The sequence below is a fragment of the Octopus bimaculoides genome, chromosome 20, assembly GCF_046866305.1.
Source record: "Octopus bimaculoides isolate indiv1 chromosome 20, ASM4686630v1, whole genome shotgun sequence".
NCBI classification, from domain to species: Eukaryota; Metazoa; Mollusca; class Cephalopoda; order Octopoda; family Octopodidae; genus Octopus; species Octopus bimaculoides.
The window spans coordinates 34,686,486-34,693,985 of NC_142947.1; the positions used below are offsets into that span (position 1 = coordinate 34,686,486).

Sequence of the window (7,500 nt, forward strand, 5' to 3'; positions counted from 1 at the left end):
GTCATCAGCTGAATTCAGGATTTGGTAACAAAGACAAGCTGTCTGCAGAAATGAATCAGGGTAAGCCCCAAAGTCAAACACCTCCTTTTTGTCTATAGCTCTGTAGTGGCGCGAAATTATGGCTGCCATTAAGGAAGTACAATCTACACATGCGGAAGGGATTTGCCTTCCTGGAAGCCCCTCGAGTCCGCATGTGAAGTAAACCAGTACTCAAAGCGTTTCACGTGCTTTTTAAGCCTCTTTAGCACGATGCCTTCAACGTGACAACAACTTGCTCCACTGGGATGCCTCGACAAAGCTCTTAGTCCTCAGATGCTGATTACAAGTTAACCAGCGGCGACCAGGCTGAATTATACAGGTTTTGTAAAACCAAGCATCACCAAAATAAAACTTATTCTATTATGTTGTTAATTATTCACACCTGCCTCTGTTCTACTGTTCCTAATATATATTTTTGTTGAAAGGTGATAGAGAGAGACTAAAGTCTCAATGTTACTATCAACCTTTTACAGCTCTGTTGACTTCTTGGTGAGTGATGAGAGGCAAACTGATGTTGTGACATTCATGCTTTTGTCAAATCCTACTTCTTACATTACTGAAGTAAAATTCTTTTTGTCAGATTGCAGATTGGAAGGCAACAAGTACATCAGGTATTATTGCTGAGATACTGAAAATACCTTGCAAAGTAGGCCCAAGTCTAGTCAACAACATAGTCAACCAGATAAAACTAAGAGGTGTTCCCTTGTATTACTTGGCACAGCAATATAATCATCAACTGCTTAAAAGGAAAAAGAAAGGTATCTGATGGACTAAGTTGGTGAATGTAACAGAAAGATTAACAAAAGATGAGATGCAATTCAAATTTGTGATTGGTCAAGCTACTTCTTACAAAAATTATCAATATTTTCTAAGGTAACACTGCATATCATTAATACTACTTCATATAAACTAACACTGTTGTTGTTGGCACTCCGTTGCTTACAACGTCGAGGGTTCCAGTTGATCCGATCAACGGAACAGCCTGCTCGTGAAATTAACGTGCAAGTGGCTGAGCACTCCACAGACACATGTACCCTTAACGTAGTTCTCAGGAAGATTCAGCGTGACACAGTGTGACAAGGCTGACCCTTTGAAATACAGGTACAACAGAAACAGGAAGTGGTGGAGGAAGAGTACAGCAGGGTTCGCCACCATCCCCTGCCAGAGTCTCGTGGAGATTTAGGTGTTTTTGCTCAATAAACACTCATAATGCCCGGTCTGGGAATCGAAACCGCGATCCTATGACCGCGATTCCGCTGCTCTAACCACTGGGCCATTGCGCCTCCACTAAAATAACACTAATGAGAAAAATTAAATGGCAATGCAATACTTGACTACATATTTAAACAAACTTATAAAATATTTCTTGTATGAAATTTTGAAAAGAAGCCAAACCAGACCAATAATACATGTCAGTGACAAAGAAACGAGAAAGGTAGAAGGTGGTCGGGAGATGTGTTAAAACAACAGCTAAATCTCCCTTATATCACACACCTTTTCGTCTGAAAATTATTTTGAAATTAGAAACAGAAAGAAATGTCGGATTCGGATTGTCCGTATTTTAAAACTTTAATGAAAAAAAGTTAGATAAAGAATGGAAATTTTAAGGTTTATGGGATGAAGGTTGAAAAATTGAATTTTTTTTTTTTTTTTTTTTGCCTTATCGTATGAATTCCCGTGTATGGAACAGAAATTCACATAAATTTTCTTTGAAAATAAAAAAAAAATAAAAAGTTATGAGGAGTTATATGGGGTGCTTAAACCAGATTTCAGCCCTCGTTTCAATCGATACTAAAACAGGATTTAACTTCGTAATGTCTCTTTCCTTTAAATGGTAAAACTAATTAACAGTAAACCTCACTAGACTACTTTCGTTTTAAAATTCCAAACCGCCAGTGACGTACACCTGATTATCTCCCTTCATTTGTGTGTCGTATTTCTCGCCGTAGAAATTAAGTAAGCGACGGAGGGAAAGAAAGAATTATTTGGTATATAATGAAATTTTGTTGGATTATTTTAAATATCTTCAAAGTACCAGAATTTTTTTTTAATTTTCGATTTTAAAAAATCTATTTGGTTTCCTTCCGGTAGTTGACGCCAGTATTTTGGTGCCGTCGTAGTTGTCAGTGATGGTGTTGTGTTGGTGGGGATGGTATTTGTCTTATCGCTATCGTTGTCGTGGTGATGACTTGGTGTCGCAGGTAATAGTGGTAATGTTATTTATTGTTAATGGTTGGGGTGGTTGTAATAACCTGAGACCTGTGGTACTTACCTATGATCAGCGAAATTTTAACTATCTTTTAACCCAGATTATTGTGCCAAAATGTATTGCTTATTTATTTACATTTGTTTTGAATTAATTATACAAAGAATAAGTCCTGGGGTCGATTTGCTCGACTAAAGGCGGTGCTCCAGCATGGCCACAGTCAAATGACTGAAACAAGTAAAAGAGTAGAAAAGAGTAAATGAGTATTGTTTTGCAGCTTTGAGATTTCAAAGATGTGATTGTTTATTTTTAGAATGACATTGTTGGGCAGGTGTGAGAGGCCAGATCTAGTCAGTTTAAACATTAAACAGGTAGAATATTTAGACTGGATACAGCCAATTTAAATGTTAAACGGTTAAGATACATCTAGGACTACAGTTATCTCACATGGCTTTTTTTTTTTTTTTCAGAATGTAGGGAAAGATTTCTGTTTTCACTAGTAGTCTAGAAAGGGTTACAGTCATCCATCACCTGCTTTTTTTAATCTTTTCCACTGATGTAGCTTTCACACATGCCAACACACACACACACACACACACACACACACACTTATATTCACATTTGCAGTTTCAGTCATTGGACTGCAGCCATGCTGAAGCACTGCCTTGAATGGTTCTAGTTCAACAATCAACCCCAGTACTCATGTATTTTTTAAGTCTGGTACTTATTCTGTCAGCCTTTTTTGCCAAACTACTCAGTTATAGGAACATAGACAAACCAACACCAGTTGTTAAGCAGTGGAGGTGTGACAAACACAAAGACATGCATACACACACATACACACACATGTACATGTATATATATATATATATATATATATATATAGTCGATTCAAACATATATATATGCGGCAGGCTTCCACACAGTTCTCATCAAATTCAGCCCAATGCTATAATAGAAGACACTTGCCCAATTTACCTTGCAGCAGGACTGAACCGAAAACCATGTGGTGCAAGGCAAAGCAACTGCACAACCATTTTTTCTCAAGAAAATGTACACTAATGCACACACATACATAAAGTGAAAAATGCCTGTACGCATTTATAGTGATGTATATACCTAAATGTATGAAGGACATAAAATCTAATTTTGTAACACTGCATTCACATGCATACATAAAGTGCATAAATACTCATGTAGCACTCTAGCTGTGATTACCTGATTCTTACCAATGTCAGTATAGCATTCATTTCCAAGTATATATATATATATTGATAGGAAGGACAACAAAAGAAAGAAAGAGACCTCGATATTATGTAAATAGAGGAATTTATCTGTAAAAATATGTGACACTTATTTGGTAGCCATGATAAAACTCCGAGTTTCGGATGCCGGGGTGGAAACCCACGCCGGTATCTCTTCAGTTATCTGGCCAGATAACTGAAGAGATAGCAGCATGGATTTCTGCCGCGGCATCCGAAACTCGTAGTTTTATCATGGCTACCGAATAAGTGTCACAGAATGGCCAGATAACTGAAGAGATGGTGGCATGGATTTCCGCCCCGGCATCTGAAACTCAGAGTTTTACCATGGCTACCGGATAAGTGTCACATATTTTTACAGATATATATATATATATATATATATATATATATACATATATATATATATATATATAAATTTTTTCAGAATTAGATAAAAAAAACCAAGGCTGTGAAGATTTTAGAACACTTATAAATAGAAATTCTTACAGCTGTTTCCAGGATATTTATTATATCCCTTCATCGGAGAGGGTGTGAGAAGATGGTTAAGCAATAGATATATATATATATATATATATATATATATATATATATATATATATATATATATATATATCAGGGGCGAAGGATCTATGTATGCAATGCATGCACTACGTGCCTTACTATTTTTCCCCAATAACGTTTGTGTAATGTATTTGATTATTGATAGTTTTCACTTGATTCATTGTAGTCATATTTACTTTCATTTCGCATTCCTTCATTCTTTAGTACAAAGTGGTCAAGAGAAAGAAAGGCGAAGGAAAACAAATTTTTTTACTGGTTGCTTTCAGTCATAGTAAGAGCAGTGATGTTATTTTGTTTGTATTCTATTATTTTCGAGAAGGGAGTGCAAAAAAGAGGAACAAAACAAAGTGAGTGAGTGACTCATTTTGTTTTGTTCCTCTTGCAAGGCAGAGAAAGCTGATATTTTTACTGCTTGCCTTTCAGCTGTGTTGTCAACAGAGAACAAATTTTTTACTGCTTGCTTTCAGTCATAGAAAGAGCAGTGACCAAGAAAGAGAAAGACAGAGAAAGCAGCATTTTTACTGCTTACCTTTTAGCTGCGTTAAACCAGCAGACATGTTGTGATCTTATTTTACTCTTGAAGTGAGTGACTTTCCTGAGGCATTCCTCCATAGTCAGACAGATTTAGACAAGAAATGCATATTTAGTCAATTTACAAGTTTGTTTTATTGCTTTCTGATATATTTCGTACAATTATTTGGTACCAAAGAGTACACATTTTATCTTTATCGTCTACTTGTTTCAATCATGAGATTGTGGCCATGCAGGGGCACCACCTTCAATAATTTTTAGTCTAATGAATCTATCCCAGTACATTTTTTAAATCCTGGTGCTTATTCTTTTGGTCTCTTGTGTCGAACTGCTAAGTTACGGGAACGTAAATACACCAACAATAGTTGTCAAGTGTTGGTGAAGAACAAACAAACACACACACGCACACGCACACACACACACACACACACACATTGTAGAAGACACTAGTAGAAGACTGGACCTGGAACCATGTGGTTGGGAAGCAAATTTCTTACCACACACCCATGCTTGCTTTCTAAAAAGATGTTACCAATGAACAGAGTATTTTTGATCCCTTCTTAAGACCTGAATTTAGTCATGTGACCCCAGAGTTTTTTTTACTATTTCCCACATACAACGAAAAGAAGAAACCGGCAATTTGTGTGTGATTAAAAAGTAAAGTTTTTATCCATTCGTTCATAACAATGCTTTGAAATTTAATTTTAAATATTCAAAGTTATCTAAGAAAGGTTATGTAAAAAAAAGTAAACTAGCATCTAAATTATCTAGTAACATAAAGTTTCGATTCATAGTAGAATTTCTCATGCCTTCAATTACCCCCAGGATGGCAAAATGGTCAATTAGTTCAGTTTTCTCTCTACTTTCCCCAACTTTGAAACAGATTAGAATATTATCGTTCTCGAAAAAAGAGAAACCAAAGCCTAAGCTGAAAGTCAAAACCAAAGTGGGCAGCAAGTAATGTCATCATTACTTTGATTGAAAGTATTATGAATAGTCTGAGCAAATGACGAGATGTCCCATTCTGAACAAATTTTTCTGTTTCCCATGTCTGTTAGTTTGTCAGTATAAGAACACATTTTCTCAGCTTTCAAGTGATATTGAAAATGAATGTCACTTTCAAGTGATATTCAAAACAAAATCATTTAATTGTTTAGTTGTTACAAGTGAGGGTGTAATTAAGCCAATGATTGAAATAAACAGCATTTGTTGTTATGTTTAGTGAAACTACACAGTTTCGAATGAAATCTTTACTGTCACACGTTTTGCAATTTGTTGATGAGATGGGAAGGCTTCAAGAAAGGTTTAGGGGATGAGTTGATATCAGTAAAGACAGAAAACTGCATCACTTGTACATTGTTACACATATTCACTTAATTTGTACATTGTTACACATATTCACTTAATTTGGTACTCTCTCAATCAGCTTCAAGAGTTTGTGAATGTCAAATTTCTTCCAAACTTTAAAAAAGTTTTTACTTTTTCCTCAAAGTTGATGGCTTGAATAGCCTCTACTGGATGAAATCATTGGAAGGTGATTTCTAAAGTTATATGTATGTTTCTCATGTCTTACTAACTACTTCAAAACAGTGCATCATAGGCGGAAAACTATTTTCATTTTCAGACTCACCATATCTCAAAGCATATATAATACTACACTTTTCACAGAAAAAATGGGGAAGGGTGGAACAATTGGAACCACCCCCAACCTCAGTGGGGTGTGGAGTGGACTGCATGCCCTGGTTTCCTAGTCACTCTTTGCTATTGACTTATATATATATATATATATATATATATATAGTTGAAATTTACAGAAAAACAAAAGACGAAGATAGGTGTATAAACAACAAACAGGTGTAATAGTTTAACACTCAGGAAAGTGAGAAAGTCTTTTACGTTTCGAGCCTACGTTCTTCAACAGAAAGGAACATAAGGAAATAAACAGAGAGAGAATAATATATATATATATATATATATATATATATATATATATATATATATATATATATATATATATATATTGAGAAAAAGAAGGCAGTCAGAATTTTGAATAATCCTTTATTAGCACTTTCATTCATTTTTCGAACTTGTCAAGACAAAATTAAAATCAAAATGGTAAAAACAAACATTTTGTTGTTCATTTATATGAATCAGATGCTTTTTTGCTTTGTTTAGAAGAGGAAAATATTGTTTTTGTTTTTTTTGGTGGGGGAGAAAGAAAAGCAAAGGAAGAAAGAGGAGAAAAAGTAATAAAGGATGGGGAAAGGATAGATAGATAGATAGAGAGAGAGAGATTTCTTTTCAATTTGAAGTGGTCAATCCATTGAAATTTCATTGCAAAGCGTTTTTCTTTTTTCTTTCTTTTTTTTCCTCCCATTGTATACTTATCAACATATTTGTAAATGAACACATTTTCTCACAAGAGCTGGTTGCCTTTCAAAAATGTCAATTTTAGGAAGTAGGATGGAAAAAATAAGACAAGTGTGGAGGGTGCAGTCATCATTGACAAATAAAAAAGAGTTCAAAGTTCAAAGTCCTTTTGTATATTCTGACTTTATTTCCCTAATTTATGAATATCGTACTAATATTTAATGTTTATCCATGCGAAACATGGAATTACACAGAATATAGGACTTGACTATACAAGTGTAAAGGAATATACATTTTCATCGGGCTTTGAACTTTGAACTCTTATTTTTCAGTAATGACTGCACCTTCTCTCTTTTCTTATTTTTCCCATCCTACTTCCTAAAATTGTCATCTTGGAAAAATCACTAGCCCTTTTGAGAAAATGTGTTTATTTACAAATATGTTGATAGGTATACAATGGAAAGAAAAAGAAAGGAAAATTAGAAAAATGCTTTGTAATGAAATTTCAATGAATTGACCCCCATCAAA

At 34.7% G+C, this 7,500-nt stretch overlaps 2 long non-coding RNA genes across 2 annotated transcripts in view; both read left to right on the forward strand.

Annotated features, from left to right (window-relative positions):
• The window catches only part of LOC128250219 (uncharacterized), an 8,945-nt gene extending 7,169 nt beyond the window's left edge, over window positions 1-1,776 (forward strand). The window contains exons 2-3 of the long non-coding RNA XR_016237650.1: window positions 9-60; window positions 620-1,776. This is a non-coding gene — a long non-coding RNA (uncharacterized LOC128250219). The remainder of the gene's footprint in view (window positions 1-8; window positions 61-619) is intronic.
• A 377-nt stretch (window positions 1,777-2,153) lies between these two features.
• The window catches only part of LOC106882367 (uncharacterized), a 102,577-nt gene continuing 97,230 nt past the window's right edge, over window positions 2,154-7,500 (forward strand). Inside the window, exon 1 of the long non-coding RNA XR_016237649.1 lies at window positions 2,154-2,240. This is a non-coding gene — a long non-coding RNA (uncharacterized LOC106882367). The remainder of the gene's footprint in view (window positions 2,241-7,500) is intronic.